Here is a 23,194-nt window from a genome sequence, read left to right on the forward strand (position 1 = left end):
AGGTGGGAATACTAAGATGTTTTTTTGAGGCGGGCAGCACCCCACAGAGAAACAGAGAGAACGTGCAAACTCTATATATACACTGATCAGCAGTTAGGATCAAACTTTGTACCTTGTGCATGGGAGGTGAAGACTTTAATCATTATGCCATTATAATTATCGTCTATAGCTATTGGGATTTGGCTTTATTGGCCTGATGACCCAGTAAAGATTTTAAAAGATGGAAAAAGCTCATGGGCATTCAGAAGTCATATAGCTAAAACACTGGTATGTTCTTAAATGCTCATTTGCATGTGTCCCTTTCAGGTTGCCTGTGTGACCTTTTTACTCTTTTGTTTATGTGTGAATAAGTTATTGAAGAAAATACTGAGTGGTCGAGGTGCAAACCACTGAATTATACCACTGTTGAGAGAGTATGAGCAGATAGCACTGCTGGGCACCAAACTGGCTCTTCCTGCAGCCTCTCTATATGCGTTGTTGCTTTTGTCTGTTTCCTGAAAAGCAGGTACCACATTAACTCTTTGTGCTCCTAGTCCTACCATATCCACTGGTGTTATAACTTTATTATTAACTGAACTGGAGAAAAGATGCTACCATGTCTGGGACATGCCATTTCCTTTTGTGCTCAATATAGTTTGGTAGAAGAACACTAGTATAAATTTATTCATGATAGAACACAGTCAGATATACTTTGCATGCATTATAACACAGTCTGATATGTTTTACACATATTATATACTAGTGGAACATTGTCCTGTTAATATTGTTCCATAACTTTTACGCTGCTCTTACAGGTGTGGGGCAGGTTCAGTCTTTTGGTTTTACACATAATCTACTTGTTCAGACTTGGACAGTAAAAAAGGGGCAGGTGTGACAATCATACCCAGGTCTTCAATAAACAGCTTAGCCAGATATAATTAGGTTAACTACATTTACTATATTTACAATAATGATAAGTAAAATATAACATAATAATGACTATTTTTCAGTATGATGCTTTGTGTTATTAATTGCAATGGAGTTCACAGAACAGACATTTATTTTCCTTTACAATTAGATAGGGTGACCTTGTCTTAAAAACAATAAATTAGGAAATGTTTATGCTTTCTGAGCTATGCATTATTTTTTCCCTTGGTTCTGACATTTGCCATATATATTATGAAAAAGATTTTAAGCTTTCAGAGCTACACATTTGTTTATTTTCTTGGTTCTTAATTTGGCACTCTTATTTATAAAAATGGTTACATGCCTTCAGAGTTGTGCACTTTTTATTTTATTAGTTTTGGAATTTGCTACTTCTAATTTACCAGCTGCTATTCTTTTGAAAACTTGCATAACATCGGTAAAATTCTTATTTTTGATGGTAGTAAATCATTTTGTCATCAAACTAAGCTTAATGTGGTTTAACTGCACTTCATGTTAATTTTTTTTTGCATATTTGTATACATAAACCATGTTTCGTAGAGGATAGGGGATGGGATGGAATGATGTATGACGTCTCACGGAGTGGGTGGGATAAAATCAAGGCGCATGTTAGTTTTATAGCAGCCATAGGCTAAATGATGGTGGAGATTGCAAGCATTCTGTTCCTCTAACATTGAGTTAATGCATTTTTATATGATATTTATTGTATGAAGTGTTTATGTTATTTGCTGAGTTGGGTGTATCGTGGTGTATTGTGATGATTGTTGGATCAGGTAATGAGGAGGCTGCTGTGTTTCTCTGTTTCCCTTCACTGTAGATGAAGTTTGAGTGCTTTGGCCAGTACAGTAAATGCTGCAGACCGAGTGCAGGGGCAGTTTTTCTTCAGTGCAGTGCTTGCAATTTCTTCATGATTCTGCATCTGTGAGTTAGGGATGTAGTGGTAAGGCCTCCCATAGAGGAGCAGAAGGGGGCTTGCTTCCTGCAATTACCTACTCCCCCTTTCCCTTCAGAATGCATTCCCTCTCCTCTTATAATTTTCCTCTGTAACTACATCTATATACATTAATTAGTTGAAATCGTCTGTCTCATTGTAAGTACTGTGTCTAATTATCTTTTCTGTACCCTCTCCTTTTTACCGACTTTCACTTCATTTACTCTTAATTGTGCCCTTCCTTTTCACTCAGCTACTCTTTTCTCATATCCTTTTCTGTCTCTCCTATCCCCACCCTTTGTGTCTTATATTTTTCACTATTACATTACCTCTGTGTTTCATTTTTCTACACAGGTCTGCATATCTTTGTAACAGTCATTATTATAACTCTATACATTTTGTGTTATTTTTGTTTCTGTGGGCTGAAACTAAAATGGGTCTGTTTTGATCAGGGCTTTACCCAGGTTAAGAAAATGAATAAACAAATCAATAAATAAAGTTTTTTTTGTCTATTACTGTCTTGAGTTATGTTTCTCACTTTTCAAAAATGAGTGAAACATAGTTCATACTACAGTATGCAATTTAACACAGGTAGACAGATCTGGGGTCTTCTTCTTCCTTCCTTCCGTCTGTATAATTTTTGGTTGGTAGCATTTTGCCATAGCAGTCACTAATAAAATACCAAAACTGTGCCATTCTTGCGCACGCACACACACACACACACACACACACACACACACACACACACACACATATGCATGTGCACAAACACATGCACACACACACACACACACACACACACACATGCACACACACACACACACACACACACACACACACATGCACACACACACACACACACACATATGCACACACACACACACACACACACACACACACACACACACACACACACACACACACACACACACACATATGCACACACACACACACACACACACACATATGCACACACACACACACACACACACACACATATGCACGTGCACACACACACACACACACACACACACACACACACACACACACACACACACACACACACACACACACACACACACACACACACACACACACACACACACACACACACACACACACACGTAAAATATGGAGAGTAGTACAGTTGAGCATAACATTTGTGAAAAATGTTTCTATTTAATTAAAAAAATTCCAGGAAGAGAATCTAATTTGTTGAAAATGGAGTCAAATCAGGTTTTCCCTTCAATGATCACTTCAGACATATTATTTCTTTTTCTACTTTTCTTTTTTTTCAGAAGACGTGAGTACCCCTAGAAGTAATTTTATTAGTGAGTGGTGACAACTGGTACAGTTCCCTGCAAAATACAATGAGTAATTTGTGAGCATAAACAGAATTTTCTCTTGCAGAACTATATTATGACCAGCACTGCGCACAAAACTGAATGAAATACTAGGACATTTGCAGAACTGACCTAGCGCTATACAAAACAATGGCCTACTGCAAAATTAGTTGTTTTACTTTCCTCTCAGGGGCAGTTCACCTCAGGTCTAACATAAGGAATGCAATAACTTATTGATGTATGCAGTGATTTAAAAAAATAGTGCATTTATGATTCATGTAATAACTGCCTGTTTATCACTGCAGACAGTAAACAGGTTTTCATCTGGAGCAATATATGGCTAGTGACCTTACTTCTGACTGGTTATTTGTTTTGAAATGTTCGCTGTTGCCTCAAATAAGTATAAAGTCTTTCCAGTCAGAAAAACATTTTGAAAAATGATTTAGCATTCCCATAGCGCTAGTATATAAGCGATGCCCGAGTCAGTATCTTTGCTTTTGATAGCCCAGCAGAACATTTTGACTTTTTAATTATATAACTTTGCTGTTGGTTTAGGTGATCAGACGGGTGATATTTCTGTTATAGGTTCCTTCAAGTAAGATATTTTACGCTACTTGGTGTGTTGCCTACAGGAATGAAGATCTGATTAGGACACAGAGTGCTTGGGTTCGATCCACGAGCATGGTGTTGGGGGTGGGGTAGGTAAAGAGGGAAAGGAGTAACAAATTGAAGAACGCTAATATCTCCAAAGGTAGAGGAATAAGATGTGTGTTTTACAGTTCCTGGTATAGTATGGAGAGGGTTGGAGTTGTCTGATTATAAGGGGTGTGTGACCACTTGGGGTGCATAGTATCACTTGCAAAAGCAGGTGATAAACCTGTGAACTACTACATTGCACATTCAGCCCTTGGAACCTTATGGGTACCTGTCCAGAAGGGTTAAGGAAAAAAATGATGTATGTGTGGACTAGGGCCACACTGTAGCCATGCTGTCACCCCATAAAAGAGGAAAGAACAGAGGTTTATGTCTGTGATAGAGGCTCAGTGGTTGGTTGCCATGGATCAGAAATTAAACACTGTAAATTAATACGTTTTGTGTTTCTGTGTTGATTTTATTTTATTGTGAGTTTGTCAAATTGTAATCTGAATTGGAGAAAGCTGTGGAAGAAAGATATGAGGCCCTAGCAAAAAAAAAGCACTTACAATGGGTTTCCATTCAGTCTGAAGCAGCGCAAGCTTTGAATTGAAGAGTAGGAACAACAATAAACTAAATTCATCTTTCTGGATTTGGCCTGCTTGTTTCATTTAAGAGTGCATTGTGTTTGCATTATGTATAGCTAAACACCCTACACTCATTCTATAGCAGTTCACCAGTAGAGACAACTGTCTGTCACCAGGAAAGTCACACTGTAATGTAGTGAACAGTACAAACTCAGAATGGGACTATGGTGAAATATACAAACTCATTTTTCCCCTCCTCTCTAGAGTAAATTGGAACTTCCTTACCCAGCTTCCACTCGATGAAGCAGTCCAAGCATTTAACTCAACTTTCCTTAACATCTTAAACTCACTAACCCCACTCTGGAAAGTAAGAGTTAAAGCTGATGTATCCCCTTGGTTATCTAAAATAACTTGGATCCTCATGAAAACCAGAGATAGGGCCTAGAAAACATGTTCACTCTCAAAACACCCTGCTGACCTGATTAGGTATAAAGAACTAAGAAATCAGACTAAAAATCTCATTAATAAAGACAAAAAAGATTTCTACTACAATCCTCCAACAAATCTAAAATCTTGTCCGAACAAATTCTGGAATGCTATAAACCAAATACAGGTCTATATTACATTATCAAAGTTTCAAAACTTTGAATCTGATATGGTCGACACCATATAATCGAAGTCTTGAAACATGGAAAATTTAATAAAACACAACAGCCTACCAAAACAAATCATTTAAAAATATACCAACTCCGAGATAGCACTACAGTGCAGAAAAGGGAAATCTTCCCTTTCCGCACTGTATGGACATCTCTATTTAAAGATCTGAAGTTTCAAGACTTTGATCATAGGGTGTCGACCATATCAGATTCGAAGTTTAGAAACTTCGATCTTCTGATATAGACCCACTAAATACTACACCCAGGCAACCCTACTTCACCCAACCCATACCCTGAAAAGTCACCAGAAGAAATAGCCAACACCTTCAATACCTATTTTATAGAATCTATATCCAAACTATTCAACCCCAACCTCAACCTCCCATACATCTTTGCTCCCAAATGCCTGGAACCTTTTCCAACTTGTAACTCTGTAAACACTTTTTCACTAAAAACTGTTCCTACTAGCTATATCAAAACCCTTCTGTCTAAGTTAAAACCATGCTCTGTATCTGCTGACAACATCCCCTCTTATTTTCTCCAGATAGCAGCTCCCTCTCTTGCTCTGCCTGTATCTATGATAATAAATCGTTCCATCTATGAATCTTAAGTCCCATCAATCTGGAAACAATTCTACATCCCACTGATTCATAAAGGAGGTAAATCCTCTGAAATCTCTAATTTCAGACCTATTGCTATCCTCTTTCCTCTCTCTAAAGTCTTGGCGAAATGTTTACAGAAACAAGTTATGCAATATCTCACACAAGAAAATCTACTCACTCCCACTCAGCATGGGTTCAGACCTAAACACAGTACCACCATAGCTCTACTGTCCTTCCTCAACACTATCTCTTTAGCAAGAGATGATCATAAACTAATCTCTTGCCTATCCCTTGATCTCTTTCAATGGTGTTTCTCACCCTCTGCTACTAAACAAACTGTCTGACCTCAACGTCTCCCCAGATACACTTGCATGGTTCTCCAGCTATCTCCCTGACAGACTGCAATTAGTAAGATGGCACTCTGCACTATCTGCTCCCCTTCCAGTAAGAATGGGTGTCCCCCAAGGATCCATTTTTGGTCCATTACTCTTTAATATCGTCACTAACTTACTATATTCTTCCTGCCCACAGTCTTCTTATGCTGATGACTCTACAGTCATTACCATTGCTAACTCCCCCTTTGAACTCGTCAGCTACCCAGTCATCCTTTAACTCAGTCGAGTCATGGCTGTCCAACAATCAACTCATCCTTAATCCTAAAAAACAAAGCTGCTACTCTTCCTCCCTAAAACAGTCCACCACATCAAATCCTCCTTCAGCATAATGTCCCTAAACAATACCCCTATCAAAGCTGAATCCTGCACAACACTACTCGGTATTACCATCGATGATCAGCTAAAATTCGACCTTCACATAAATAATTGTATCAGAAAAACCCATCAGAAACTAGGACTTCTATATAGGAATAAAACATTTCTCACCACAGAAGCGAGGATCTCTCACTCCTGCTTACCTTCTTCCCTGTTTAACATATTAATATTCACAAATCTTAACTCCTCGCTACTCACCAAACTAGAGTTAACCTATCACAAAATAGCTAGATTCGCAGCTCAGCACTTTCAAACGCAAACTGAAGAACAGACAAACAAGATATGGCACCAGAGTCCCCCTGCAGCCATTCTAATGTCTCATTACCTGGCGATTTCTCCCCATTTACCATAAACACTAATGTGTGCATACTGATTTACTTCTACAATGATTATTTGGATTTTATTTTTTCATTTTGCAGCACAACAATGTACAGACACTAAGCCATCTGATAAACAAAGCAATACTGTCTCACAATGAAAATAGACTTGGCATTAAAACTTCTCTGCCCTTGAAACTCAAATTCATTGAAAGAACATTGAAACCCACACACTACATCCAAAGAAAATGCATCTGGCCAGTGCTGGATAAAGATTACCTTTGGGCTGTTTTCAAATCATTGGCCCCTTGCACACAAAACAAGAAACATGCATGTGTTCTTTTCTTTGATACACCTTCCTGACTTTATTAAGTTATATTCCTTGTATAATACAGCACACTTGTTAGACAGAGCATTTAAAATGTATTGTCTGAACATTTTTCCAGTAGGCTGTACTGTAGGCAATGAAATAAAATGCATGAACCAAAAATGACAAAACTGCCCAGTTCAGAACATTTCCATCATAAAAGGTCTACTTCCACACCCACACTGTAAATAGAATGACAGTAGTGTAAGCCATAGGCATCTTGCACAGCTTCCTGCACTTATATTCAACTTCATTTTTTTGGGGGGGGGCAAAAGGTCAAAAACCAGGGACACATTTTAAACATTGCTTGTATAATTTTGGAAAGTTGCTATAATAAAATGTGTTACCACCATGCATGTCACTAGCAAGTTTTGTACCCAGGACCCTATGCACTACAGTAAGAGCAGCATACCACTATGCCAAATCAGAAGTTTATTAAAAAAGGAAGACTGAAACTTAATTGTTATCATTTAGTGAATTCACTGCGGTGGTGGTGCTGTGGTAGCGTTGTTGCCTCACAGTAAGAAATTGTCCTGTTCGATTCTCAGCTAGAGCGTCTTCTGTGTGGAGACATGCATGAATGGGCATACCTTCATTGAAGGTTGTGCATCAGAGCTGGCAAATCAGCACGTAAAAATCTACTGCCAATCATTAGTGGACCGGAGTTCCGCTGTGGCGACCCCTACTGGGAAAAGCCGAAAGACACAAAGTTCTCACTTCTCACCATAGCTCTCAACCTCTTAGCACACAAAACCTGGACAAACAATGCCAGTAATGGGGGAATACAAATTCAGTTCTCACTTCTCACCATAGCTTTCAACTCTTAGAACAAAACACCTGGACAAAGCTCAAACGTGGTGGTGGCTAGGGACTTACCAGGGACACATTTTAAATATTGATTGTATAATTTTGGAAAATTGCTAGAACAAAATGTTGTGTTACCACCATGCATTTCACTGGCAATACTTGAACCCAGGATCCTATGCATCACAGTCAGAGCAACATACCACTATGCCAAATCAGCAGCTCCCTAAAAATTTGGAAGACTGAAACTTAATGGCTATCATTTAGTGAATTCAGTTCTCACTTCTCACCATAGCTCTCAACCTCTTAGCACAAAAAACCTAGGCAAACAACAAAGTCAATAATGAGGGAATACAAATTCCGTTCACTTCTCACCATAGCTCTCAACTCTTAGCACAAAAAAATCTGGACAAAGCTCAGAAATGGTGGTGGCTAGGGACATTAGGCTCTTTTTACCCTGTACCTATAATCCATGAAACAAGTGCTGCAATCCAAATCTGCACTTTCCCCCAAATGAAACGAGTGCTGCTGCCAATAATCCACTTCAAAACTACTGTTTCCTGCCGCTCGCATTTACTGCTGTTTCCTGCCACTCGCATTTGCTTGTTTCATAAATCCAAACCTGCTGTTCCTGCTCACATTTGCTGCTCTGCTGTTTCACCGCTCACATTTGCAGCCAGAAATTATGATGTGAGCTCTTTGAGCTCAATTCGACTGGCTGATAGCCCTGATGGGGTTGATGTCATCGTGCATGAAATGACATCAGCTCTGACAGTGTGATATTCAAAAAAAAATATATAAAGCAAAAGAAAAAAATCTGAAATGAAGGGGTGCCACTCGGAAATTGTGGCACTCCTTCATTTGGACCCCAAAACTCATTAAAGACTGAGTAATTTGGTATGGTTGAGGGGTATGACACTGAGTGCAACATATACAGCTACTACCCCTCATTAGCATGGAACAAAGTCTCCACTAGAAATCCGAACTCTCACACATCCTAAACAATTTAAATTGGCTACAAAAGAGTATTTTATATGGCACTGAACCTGCCAATGTTCTCACCCTCCCTGAATAGATCCATCAAACCTAGAAACTTTCTTTTCACCTCTCTATCAGTCCCTAACTTCTATTCACCTCTACTCTTTCTTTAGAACTCCTATCACTGTACAGACCATTTGATTGTGGCAAAAGTGTATCTATTACATAATCTTCTCCCTAATTTAGCAAACTTCCTATGCCTTTCTTGTAACTTCCTATACACGTATACCATTATATATAATGATGTACTGTTGTTGTTTACATTGCTTTTTTCTCTGTTGACTTTGACTACTAAGAATTATGTATTACTGAAATGTTTCTTAAATTCCCTTGAAATTGTAAAATTGTTTGTTTATATTGCTTGGAGCTTTTCTCCCCGGGCATCTGCTGAAAAAGGGCTTTAGCCCAGTAAGAGACACCCCTGGTCAACAAATGTAAAATAAATAAATAAAATAAAAATAAATAAATTTAGATACACAATCTACAACTTCTCGGTGTACTGAGTTTCACCAATATATATATACTCAAGGAAAATTTGTTGTTTGAGGTGCTTAGTTTTGTGGTATGATAGTGGAATAAGTCTGACTTTATACTCATCCCTTTTGGTGATACATGCTTCCATCCAAAAGGATTGGGCAACTTGCTGGTAAGTAAAATATTCATCAATGAATTTATTATTACAAACAGAAATTATTTGGCTAGTTAGGGAGTTTTCATTCATAGTAAACACATGCACATACCTTATCAACTGGCAAGCAGCAGCAGAAGTAGTAATCATTTTTAGCTAATGTTTTTCTATCCTTCCAGGTGGGAGTTTTAACAATGTGTGTATTAAAGAAGAGGAGAGAATGAAGCTTTCAACAAGAAATGATTTAACTACTTGAATGTCAGCAGTTTTTTTTTTTTGTGCAAAAGCGGCTGCAAGTATTGAAGTGAAAACAGTTGTTATACTTTGATATATCTGAAACATGCATCATTTTTCTGTGGTAGGTGGCAAAGTAATGTAAGACTGGAAGATTATACTTTTGAGTGAAATGATCTGATGGAAGTATTCGGTGAGGGAACTTTTTATAAGCTGATTTCAAAATTTAGATTTATTTGAACAATTTTTGGCTTTCTTAGCAATGTTTGACATAAGATAAATTGCATACTTTATTGAGAAAATGGAAGAGATTTCAATACAGTTAAGTTCACCGACTTAGTTCAGGGAATTAGAGTTAAGGTCATCCCGGAAAAATGTCATTAAGACCAATAACATGTTGGTTTAATAAATACATTTAAATGTAAACATATATTGATTCTGTAGGAAATGCATGTCACTAACAAATAAGATTGAAAGTATGCAAATAGTATGCTAACCAGTGTCAAAGAGGCCAAAGAGGGTATATGCATTGTCACTGCTTCATATGCAAACGTAAATTAAGCAGGGGATACTGACACACTATGCCTTAGATATTGAAAAACTCAATATAATGAGCATATTTTAGTTTTTCTGACACTGTTTTAGAATGTGAATGATTTTGGCACTGACCCCAGAATTTGAGTACATGCCCTTTCACAACATCTCATAAATGCAACCTTTCTTTTTTAGTAGATTTTGGCAGAACTTCCCCTTACAAATATCTGCCTAGTTTGTTACCCTTATCATGAAAACACAGACAGCCCCCCTCCCAAATAAAAAAAAATCACAATACAGAGGACAGGTAATAACTGGATTCCTACCTCTGTTCTCATTCATGATTTTTTTTAGTTTGGGGATTTTCCTCTTGGGATATTAACAAGTATGAAATCTCACAAAACCAAAAGAAAGAAAGCAATGAGCCTGCTAGCGTGAAAGTTCACAACGTTTAGTCAGACGATGCTGACGGCTAACTTTAAGAACTAGGACTCGACCAGCAAATCATCCATTCCTGAACCGACAAAACAATGACCTTCACAGTAACTCAGTTATGACTAATTTCTAATTCGACTCATCATGCCTGACCCATGCAGACACCGCAGCAGATGCCGTAGCTGAAACTGACAAGTACGTGACATATGCTCAATCAATCTCTAATATTGAACACGCAGTTTATTCACTTTTACAGACTATTCTGTGTTTATTGTACTTGCTAATATTGGGATAACATTAATCATAACCCAATGTATTTATTTATTTGCTTTTGTTTACTTGGAGAGTCCAGCTGGGTGAGTACCTATTTTTCAAAGGAAGCCCCAGAGGAAGAAAGCTCCAACATTATGTATGAGTTCCATGTTACAAACTACAGTTTATAGCATGTAGATTCTTAGTTACATAGCAGCAGTATATCATTAAAGAGCTAAGAAGAAGAAGGTATTTCGTAAATGTAAAAAGGAGTGTAGGACACGAGTCACAACCTCTTGGCATTAGAAACAAGACAACAGCATGCTTCTTGTGTGTATTTATGGTTTGTCAGTATACCCAGAATGCTACAGTCCTCTATCTGAGGTCTAGTAGTTTATTTTGGGAGGTGTGCCATGACTGAATACAAGGTAAACTGGAACATCAAAAAAATGAGATGCTGTAAAGGAGAAATTGAATAAGATCATGTCAGCTAAAAACAAAACGTGATCACTGTGAAATTATTTTCCCAGATTTGTTTTGTCAGCAATTACATCTGCATGAAGTCAGTAATCCTCCGACTCAGTAACTACAGAGAAGCTAAAATAAGGATAATGGTCAGTGTTTATATAAATCACTAACTAAACAAATTGTTATGTTCTGCTAAGGCCTTACAGGTTCTGGTGCTTGTAGGTTCTAGCACTACACCCAGAACTTGGAGCTAAAAATCAGTATGATACTGTAAAAAATACAAAATAGGGTATCAACGTTATTGTGATACCACCTTACAAATATAACACACTGTACCCTCTTATATTTAATCTGCTGAACATATGCAATTCAGGTATATTTTATGGGAATGATTTTCTTGGTCTTTCTGGTCTAAACTTTTTTTTAAATCTGTTATGATTTTTACATTTTTTTTTTTTTAGGTTTAGACTGCATGCCAACTTAAAGGGCAGTTAGGTTCTCAGCTCCTTGTTCTACAAATGGATGCGGTGTATTTTTAGTGTATATACATACATTGTCTATTATGGATTGCTTACTCTGAATTTTTGATGCTGAGGCTTCCTCTCCAAATGAAAGTTTCCACCTATGTCCATATGACATATGCCCTTTGGGGGTCACTGTCGGTCAGCACAAGACAAATAAATGCAAATCCTCTTTCACCTTAAAAGGTCACTAGCTCAAATTTGCTTCTTTGTGTTATTTTCTGGTTTTATTCTCTCCTTCATCCCCATGCCTGTTATAAATTATGCAATGTTCTTATTTAACCACGAATAAAACCTAAATAAAAAGTGAATTCTGAATGACTTTAGAAGTAAAACAAACTTTAGCAATGTAAGTTGAACCGGTTCCAAACTTTAACCTGTAAAATTATTCCTATATGTTAGAAATGTTTTAACCATTTAAATAAAAATTTATTAGAAGTACACACATGTAATTTGCCACAAATACTTTCCTTACAAAATGATATATTTCATCTAGCTTCAGATCATGTCTTGTTCACAGCATCTTTTATGAGACCTTGCAAAACAAGGTGGCAATACAAGCTCTTGAGTTTATGGCCGGCACAGTTTAAGTGATAGCAGCTGGAAGCAGAATGCATGGCACAAAGCAAATTTAACACAGATTTCATTAAAATGCTTCATAAAAATGAACAAAAGAAAAAAAAACAACTTCAAAAGGTTCTCCCTTCAGCATACTGTTTTGCAATTGTGGTTGTTAAAATGTAGGTGCTATTTAACAGTTTTCATTTAAAATATGCTTTTCATAAAGCGCTTTTTACAAGACTCAAGGAGAACCAGATTACATTTCTGAAGTTTACTTCAATATGTCAATTTACGTCTGAACTTTGATTTCCAGTAATTTTTGTGCTTCTCCATATGACTCTTGATCTCACTTCTTATGTATATGAGCTTTATTACATCTTAAAAGTCACTAAATCCCTCATCTCCACCAGCTATATTGTCATATTTTGTCACTGGCTGGCTCCTTATTTATCACTTTTGAGTTATCTATCCTAAATCCCCTCTTTTTTTCTGCTGAATGCTTTTACTTCGGTCCTGGGAAGGATTGTTCTGTCTCAGGGAACTGAGCTGCAAATTAGGGTTTAATTTAGAAAACTCTCATGGCTGGGTATAGTTAAGACTTATTTTACCCATTGATGGCATAGTTAGGTCACAATGGTTTGGTAAAAAGGGCAAATTCATGCAAGCGTAAACCAAGCATTACCCACATCCAGGCATGGGTTATTACTCTAATGTAACTATTGCAATTTTGTATAAAATTGTTTAATATTGGGTTTTTTAATTATTGTGTGGTAGGTTGTGTATTCTTTCACTTTATACTACTAAAAATAATTTTTCAGACAATAAGCAATGAAGTATAGAAAGAGCAACAGAACATAATGAGTGTAATTTACCTATACATTATTCAGTTCAGTGCAGTCTGGGCATTGGAAATTGTCTGACATTGTTTCCTTTTCCAAACTTGCACTGATTACTATTTTGTATGTTAAATGTTTTTTTTTTAATTATTTCATTATTTTTTTAAGTTCATACTTGTACTTGTACAGGTGAGTTGCTCTTTAGCAGCCAGGTCGCTGTTTAATGCATTCATTTTTTGTAGCATGTGTAGTGAGTCACAGAGCGCTATTTCCAATAATGCTGTGGCAATAAACTATTTTCTTTTTTAATTTTCTTCATCTTTTTAATTTTCAGAGTAGCTTGGTGACAGAAATTGCCTGTTGTTGTTTCATTTCCCCTACCCGCACTGAAATAAGAAATTATCTGCTGTGAGGTGTTCATTTGCTATTTATTATTTTACTTTATTTTACTATTTTCAGAACTTTTTGTATTGTACAGGGCAAAGAGAAGATTGCAAAATATAAGCAGCAATAACACCAGAAGTGCCAAAATATTAACCAACTTTTCCACATGTAAAATTAGACATATCTATAATGCTTAAAGGCAATTAATTAGGGTATGCGATTGACAGATACCAGTGGTACAGTACTGAGATAACGGTGTTCAAAATGAATATTGTATTTGCATTCAGGATTGAGTATGCCCTACCACCAAATGGTCTTCAGTCTGTCCAAAACATTAAAAAGTTACAGATCCCAGAGTCAAACATATGCATGTTTGTTTTATTGGCAGATAACAATTCACATCACTGACATAATTCATACATTCTGTGATGCCTCCCTATCACAAGTAGACCCCCACTGTTCCAGTTCACCTTATTATTCAAAATACTTCATAAGGGCTACTGCCTACCCTGAGAATAAAATTACCAGTCAGAGGATAAAACTACTCCCTAACAGGCAATCAAGAGGACACACTGACACTCACTAGCAATTCCCAGGAGAGAAAGCTTTCTCTAGATTAGGCTTAGCCCTCTGAAACAACCTACCAACTGAAGTTAAAAGCAATCAAACCTTAAAGTCTTTCTAGAAAACTCTAAAGAAATACCTGTATCAGGCCACCATGTTCAACTGCTAGATAAGACACTCTCTTTATTACTCTACTTTTCAAACGCACCTTCAACAACAACATCATACTTTCCACTTTATCATATAAAACATGTCCTTCCCTTTTGTATTGTACATATTAGCTTTACTGTTCCACTGTGAATATTATTTACAGTGTGTCTACTTTATTGAACTTAGACTTGTAATAGAGCTGAATGCATTGCAATTATTCTGCTGAACATTTGTATTGTTTTCTTTAAATGCTTGAGTTATTTTAATTTATGCTTGTACTTCCTGTATCCAGGTTGCGACTGGAAAGGGACAATAGATCAATTATCTCACCCACTAATCAAATTTTAACATAAATAAAGCAAATAAATAACTACATAAAATTAATGATTTTTTGAAGAAATTAAACACTGTCATTTGTGCTACCATGTCTGCTTGAGGTTTTGTACATAAATTTCACATTAGCTTGTGTATTATATGCCAGAATGACTAGCTATGATATTGTAAATAACCTCTTACATGTTGATATATAATCTGTTTGTACATAATGTTTTAAAAACTTGAACAGTGTTCCTTTACATTTCTATCTGCACATACTTGTGAAGAAGATTATAACTGCAGACTATCTCAGAATTAGCTAATCTGTAAATGATGTCATTGACATTGACAGTTGTAATGTGTTACTATCAGAGACTAAAAGCCAGGAATGAACTTTAGTAAATAGCTGTTGGTTGATTTTCAAAATATGAAATGAAAATTAGAACTGGAACAGTTGTGACAGTTAGGCTAGTCTATAAAAGAGCCTGCTGAAGACAGCTGAAGTCAGTTGCAGTTATAGTTGTTGCCAGTTAACAGCCAGTTACAATTGTCAGTGTGCTGTGCAGTGGATACCCAAAAGGACACACCAAGAACTATAAGTCTGCCTTTGCTCTGTTGTAATAATTTAATTTAGATTAGGGACAGTGTTATTTAGTCAGATAGGAAAATTATAACTAAACAGAGTTTTTCTAAATATTGGATTTATATCCTAAAATATTGATTTAATTTTCCTGGTAATTGAGTTCTGTTTGTTTATTGGAAATTATTGTTTTATATTTTTAATCATTTTGCTCATTATTAAATATTTTTATTAACTTACATTGTGGCTGGTCAATCAGTGTTTTCTTTAGTGATTTGAAAGTGCTTATACATGCTTTGATAACTTCCTGGGCCAGTCTATAAGCCTGCTGCTTTAGGTCATTTGCTACTATTTGTTCTAATATCTAATTTTCATAATTGGGCACCCTTTAAAAGGGCATGAAGGCTCTCTGATTGGTGGCAGCATATTACCATATTATTCGGGGAAGGGGAACAGCTGGAAATCTGTGTCAGACTTTCCCGGAAGTGTTTGGATGTATGAGATTTAATATATTTAAGTGTGAGTATATCAGAGGTCTTAAACCAGGGCACATTGCTCTGAAGTATGTAATAAGGAGTTATGTTTGAGGTGGACAGAAGTATACAGTCCAGTCCCAGGTTATAGTGCATGTATCTGTTGTACTCTTAGGGAACACTGTGAAATTTTACTCCTGTTTAAGTGACAGTCTCATACTGGAGTCAGTGGTGAGGATTGAAGCTCCTTAGTTACTGACCCAGGATAGTAAGAGATGTTGCATTATTGTTGGCAGTCTGGTGGGGTATTGTCTGGAAGTCTCAATTTCATAACAGTCTGAAAAAGGGAAGCTTTTGGGAGGCTGCTTTAGTCACCCCCCCCCCATTCATGTCCCCAGCTTACCATCAGCTGACTTCCTGCACCATTCATCCTTAAGTGTCACTAGTACTATCCCTCCAGGGCAGGGATCGCACCAATGGTGGGTTGCACAATAGCAGTGGAGTCGAGCAGTCCACACCAATGTATGCACTGGCCCTGCACACCTTGGGGGATTTTTGGTTTTCCTAAGTGGGAGGAGCTAGTGACATCACATGCATCACTGCACACAATGTCAGTTTCCACTGCTCCCCCCTCACTTCCACATGCCATAATTGTATTGACAATCTGTCCCACAATTACAACACATCCTCATCACTGGGGAAGTGTCTTTATCATGGACAGAAACCCCTCTTCCCCTCCTGGAGTGGGTGAGCTGAAAAGGACACTATTTCCAACCAATTAGTCCAAGGCACCTCTAGTACCTGAGCTTCTAGTAGACCATGGTCATCAAGGTCAAAGTAAGGACTCTATCCCTGTATGCCATGGGAGTGGGTAATGCAATAGACCAAGATAGTTGATATCTTTAAACATAGAGTTTTCTAGAGCAGGGAGAGGCATAGATAGAGTGGTACAAAGGGGCCAGCTGTCTGATTGTATGGCATAAGCTTCTTTGGATGGCACAGTGGTGCAGTGGTTGTGTTGTCACCTCACAGCAAGGGGTTCTACGGTTTGATTCTTGGCTGGGGTGCCTTCTATGTGGACTCTGCATGTCCTCCCTGCATTGATGTGGCTTTCCTCCAGGTGCTCCTTTTTCCTACCATGCTATAAAAACATGCATCTGGAATATTTCCCCCGGGCCTCTGCTAAAAATTGGCTTTGTTCCAAGTCGGACTTTTCCAGTAAACAAATGATAAATAAATGAAAAATAAATAAACAAGGGGGTGTGATTGGCAGATGCTGGCAGGGGTGTAATACAGTACATACTTTCAGAATGAATACTGTATTTGCAGTTATAAGACCTGTTAATGCAACATTGACAACAGCATTTCAGTAGAGTTTGTTTATTTAGATTTGTCAAAAATGTTTGACACTTACTCAACACCTATCTATTCTGGAAAGAAAAATGTCAGTTTTATGCCAACTCTTATATTATGTCATGGATCAGAAGTTTGTGAAATCATGAATATTACAAATTTAAGGTTAGAGACTCTTGTCTAGCCCTTCATTGAGAGATATTACAGGGATAGGTATTTGGTAAATTTTTATTTAATTAATCTTAAGAGTCTTATTAACACATGAAAATAACTATTAAAACTTACAAGTTTTGCTGGATGCCTTACATGCTTGGACTAGCAGCAAGCATAAACAATTTAACATTAAATAATTACTGATAATGCATTTTGGTATTCAATGTGCTTGTTTTCCAATGGCTGAATGATGCTTTCAGCCTAGTAAGTCACAAATTAGTGGCTTACAGTTGCTAACTGATAGAACATATTTAGCTGTACAGTTATTACACATGCTCAGTAAGAAGGTCTGTGAAAGACGTTTATTTATTTTTATTTATTTTATTTTACATTTGTTGACCGGGAGAGTCCAACTGGATTACAAGTCCATTTTCAATGGAGGCCCGGGGAGAAAAGCTCCAAGAGAACAATTTTTTACAAAACATAGTTTTAAGGACAGACTTTTGACTTACAATTTCTATAGAAGAGACTTTGACATACATATTAACTAACAGATAGGATACATTCATTCTATACAATATAATATTACATTTTAGAAGATATTCCTAAGTTTATGATTCCTGTGATAGATTTACTATCAGAGTAAAAGCAGAGAGACGTAGAATAAGGCTCTGAGAGAGTAGATGATGCTTGTTATAGTTGAGAAGGATAACAAATTGATTTACTATATGTCTTCTCTTGGTTTTAGTTGCTTATGGAAAGCACAACATTGCTGGGATAGTTTTCCCTAACTCCTGGAGAGATGGGATGCGCAGTAGATTAACAGTCCTAAGTGGGTACAGTACTATGATTGGTTGGCTTAGCAGAATTACTTAAGTTAGGTGAAGTGTTCTAATGAGACATTAGCCAGGGGGGATACAGGAGCACAGCTGATTATTCAAAACGTGAGTTTTAATAAGTTTATTGAACTGTGATGGGGAATTGTTGTCAGTTATGTGGGCAGGAAGGGAGTTCCAGGTTTTTGCTATACAGTGGGTGCAGACAGACTTACCAGCTTCATTGTTATATTTGGTTACTTTGAGGAGGTTTTGTGTGCTAGACCTCAAGGGCCTGGTGTTCTATAGGGTTGCAAAAGATTTTGTAGGGCTGGGGTGTTTTCAGAGTTATGTATTATTTTGTGGGATAGTGATAGTTGATTGAGTTGAAGTAGTAGTGGTAATTCTAGGCAATTGAGTTTTTTAGGCATTCCCAGTGATGTATTCTGATGGGAGAGGTTGTAGCAAATTTGGCTATCTTATTATAACAACTATCAAGTATGTTTAGGTCAGATTTGTGGAGATTTGTAAGCATGGAGGAGGCATAAAGTAGGGTGGATAGTAGGTGAGTTCTTGCTATTGTAGTTTTGGAGTGGTCAGTGAGGAATTTTTTATTACGATACAGTAGGCCAAGTTTTGTATGTACTTTTTTATGGTTATAAAAATATGTAGGTCAAATCTAAGGTGATTATTTCAACCCCTCAGAGTTTGGTATTATTTGTGGGGGTGATTGTGGTCTTGTTAAAGGAAGAGTTGAAGAAAGAATCAGTGGGAGGTGTGTCTCTGTGGGAGCTAAAGAGTACTAGTTTTGTTTTACTTGGGTTCAGAATGAGCCTTTGGTTTGTAATCCAAGTTTCTGCTAGAGAAAAGCATTCTTGTTTTAGGGTGTGAAGGATGTCAATTGATTTGGCTGTGCATATTATGGTGATATCATCTGCATATTGCACTACTAAGGCTTTAGGAATACTGTTTGGGAGCTAATCGGTGAAGAGGGTAAAAAGAAGTGGCCCCAGGATGGAGTGGGGAGAGTTTGTTTTGCCACATAAAAGCTTGTTTCCTTCCCTCTAGGTAGTTTTTGAACCAGGAGATGGCAGGGGTGGTAAGGTTTAGAGTTGCTAGTGAAAGAAGGAGTTTATTGTGGTTAACCATATCAAATGCTTTGGACAGGTCAAGGAAGGTGGCAGATACAAGGAGTCCATTGTTTCTGTGAGTATTGACAATGTTGGTGAATTCTGTTGGTGCTATGGAAGGGTCTAAAGCCATGTTGTTGTGTTGCTATTAGATTATTTTTTAGGAGATATTTCATTAGTTGCTTGTATATTACCCTCTCTAAAATTTTAGATATAGGGGGTAGTATGGCTATAGGGCGGTAGTTATTGAGTTCCAAGGAGGTTTCCCCTTTATGTAGAGGGATGATATGTGATGTTTTCCATAGCTTGGGTACTATACACTCAGAGATGGATCTGTTAATTAGGATGAAGACAGGATATGATATGGCTTCTGCAGCCAGGTGGTGGTATTCAGCGGGTAATTTATCTGCAGCTAGAGACGTTGGTTTGAGCTGGCAGAGTAGTTGTTCAATGGATTTGGTTGGTTCTGGGTGGAAGCTGAACTTGGGGCAATTGTTAGTTGGGGTGGGGGGGTGGATTTGCAGGGGTGGGGATGTTGTCATAGGGTTGGTTGTTTGCAAGGGTCTGGATGGGTTCTGCAAAGCATTTTTTAAATTGAGTGGGGATGTCTTCTTGGTTGTTATCTATTTTTGGGGTTGGGGTAGTTGTTTTACCTGGTTGTAGAATAGAGTTAATAGCTGCCCAAAAGTTTTGTGGGTTGTTCCTGTGCTTATCCTGTAACTTTTGGTAGTAAGATGTTTTGTCTGTTTTGGTGATTTTTTTGGCTTTGTTACGTAGTTCAACGTATATTTGTTTGTTCAGTTGGGATTTACTGTTGAGGTAGTTGGTCTAGGCCTTGTTTCTTTTTTTGAGGAGGGATTTTGTGTCTGGGGTTAACCAGGGGGCATATTTAGTTTTAATTCTTGTTGTTCTGGAGTGGGCATGATAGTTAAGAGTGTTTAAGAAGGTAGTATTGAAATATAGTACAGATTCATCAAGAGGAAGGTTTTTTATGGGGGGTCCAGTTGCACATTTTTAGGTCGTTTATAAAGTTGGCGCGGTTAAAGTGTTTTTTGTTTCTAATTAGGTGCATAGATATTTGAGTCAGTTGTGGTGATTTTGATCTGATAAGAATGTTGCTTGGTGATCACTCAGGGTGTCTGGTAGACACCCTGCTAGGGATATCAATGATGGGTGGGATACGAGTATCCAATCTAGAGTGAATTGGTGTTTGCTTCTCTTCTCTGTTCTTGTAGGGGAAGTGATGAGTTGGGTTAGGCCATGTAGGTTAATATGGGAGAGTGGGTTATGACTGGAACAGTTTTGCCAGTCAGTATTAAGGTCTCCTAATACTATGCTTTCCTGGGGGAGGGAGTTAGATATACATTCTAGGAGTTTTTTTGTAATGGGGATATTGTTGCCTGGAGATATGTAGCATCCTATGATGTTGATGTGTTTACTGTCATTAAATTTTAATTTTGTTAAAGTGAGTTCAACTTTATCAAGGTCTGGGGTTGTTATGTCTACTTTCTCAAGGATGAGGTGAGATTTATACACTATAGCAACACACTCCCCCCCCTTTTTAACCTATTCTATCACTACGAATTATACTGTAACCTGGTGGAGTGATTTTATTGTTGTGGTTGCCTGGTTTAAGCCAATTTTCTGTTAGTATGACTATCTCAGGTTGATAAAAGGAAAGTAGTGCATGAAGGTTGTGGACTTTGTTTAGTATACGTCTGACATTTAAATTTAAAATTAGGAGTGTGGATTTGTCTCGGTGGAGTAGGGTATCATTCAAGTTGAGGGTTGGGGCTCCTAGATTTTGTGGGCCTGGGTTTGGGTGTATATCACCGCAGCTAATGAGTTGGGTTCTGAGGTAAAAACAGAGTTTGAGTAGTTTGTTTAGGGTCTTAAATTGATTTATAGTTGTTTGAGACTGGTAGTGTGATGGCTGTAATCTGTGTGCATAGTGGTGAATAAAGAAGGTTTGGTAGTGATATGGGACTAGTTGAGTAAAAGGGTGTGTTGTAATAATGTTAGTGGAAGTAGTTTTTCTTGGTATGTGGAAAAAATTAAGTTATTTTTGGTGATTGGTGATAGAAATTAGCAGTGAGAGGGTGGATACACCTAGGATCAATAGTAAGAGGTGTATGTATGTGGGTTTGGGTAGTTTAGACATGGTTTGGTTGGGTTTGGTCATGAGTGAGAGATCTGCTTGGGATGGGGTGGGTGTGGTGGGTGATGAGAGGTGCTGTTTGTGATTGTAAGGTAGTTAGATGGAAGACTGTGCTTTACAGGATGTGGAATAGTGGAAAAGAAGGAAATGGGTACAGGGGTGGGGCAGATTCAGTGATTGGTGGCTAGCATGAGGGGAGTGGCTATGTTTAGTTGAAAGATAGAACTAGTGGGGGTGAGTGGGAATAGAGGTCAGGGAGGAGAGAGGAGTGAGCCCAAGCGGAGTGAGGGCGAGCGCAGCGGGGCTAACACTAACTCCAAATATATCCCTGGGCTTACTTGTGTCTTTTCTTTGTACACTAAAAATATCTTTTCACTTGTTTCTGTTTACACCAAATGCATCTTTTTGGCTGTGTTGTACTAGTTTAATTTAATTTAATTTATGGGCTATTTTTAAGCTACAGATTGCCCCCTTGCAGAGATTAATTAAGAGCTGCAGGGTATATTTTATGGGCTATGTGCAGGGGAGCCGGATGAAATTACTGTGTGCAGGGTAGATTTGTAAGTTAAAGAGGTAAGATCCTTGGGGAAAATCTAGCTAGGTTACACAATATGGAGGGAGCCTAGATGTGCCTTTAGACCCAGGGCAGCATGAAACAGTACATAGGTAGAATGTTAAGGTACTAGAACATGTTATGGTATTAACCTTATTCAAATTGCAGGTTGGACTTCAAAGACATGTAGCAGGTAAAGTGTTTCAGGGTAACGTCCTTACAGTTAGGAGTGTCTTATACTGGGGTAGTTTGAAGGGGACTACCTAGAAAGAAGTAATTTATTATGGGAAAGACCTTATCAGCACTAATAACTAGCCACCGGTCAAGCAGGCATAACACTGTTACTTAAACTATGTAATATACGGCAATACAGGAGCTCCGTACAGCTATGAAGCACAGTATATGCTTTTTAGTTACATAAATGGTCAACAGACTGTTAAAATGTATCACTAGCTATATAGACTACTCTTGCAATCAGACAATAATACAGGTAATAATTGTTAAGGTTTTCTACAATGCTGTGTCCTTGTTTGATGTTAAACATTTACTCTAGATGACGGACAACAGCTATCAAGTACGTTTTCCTTGTAAAAGCAGTCCTTAGGAGAACCGGTAGCTAGACAAGCTAAGAGCAGCCATATGGTAAGCAGCTCTGTTAACAGATTTTATCACAAGTAATGAGTTGCTATTCCAAGTTTAGGAGTCTTAGTATAGTTTTAAAAACAAGCAGCTAATCAGGCTAAAAGCGGACATATAGTATGCAGTTCTGTTATCCATTCTCACTACCACAGCATAATTCTTAACAAATAGCCTTTGCTATGTTTGCATTAGAAACACGTGCAATATGCACTTAAGTAAAGCAGTAGTAGGTGAAACGATAGCATGCAGTACTCAATAAACAAACAGTTCCAGCCTTAGTTTATCAGATCAAGCGTATCGTATGGGAAGATCATTAAAACAGAGAGTATTAAAGTGTTAACAAAGTGCTTTTGCAAGAGACAAGCCCCCATCTCTTGCACCTTACAACTCACTGCACATCAGGCTAAAATATATTAACACTTATGCAATACTGTAATGACCCAGGTCATTGCATAAAATGGCTGGAGAAGGATTACTTCACTTATC

General features: G+C 37.7%; 1 protein-coding gene across 1 annotated transcript in view; it reads left to right on the forward strand.

Annotated features, from left to right (window-relative positions):
• COL5A3 (collagen type V alpha 3 chain) overlaps positions 1 to 23,194 on the forward strand; it is a 1,727,233-nt gene that overhangs the window by 327,461 nt on the left and 1,376,578 nt on the right. The window lies entirely within an intron of this gene.

Source organism: Protopterus annectens, chromosome 9.part0, assembly GCF_019279795.1.
Source record: "Protopterus annectens isolate FY-2018-M chromosome 9.part0, PAN1.0, whole genome shotgun sequence".
Lineage (NCBI taxonomy): Eukaryota > Metazoa > Chordata > Ceratodontiformes > Protopteridae > Protopterus > Protopterus annectens.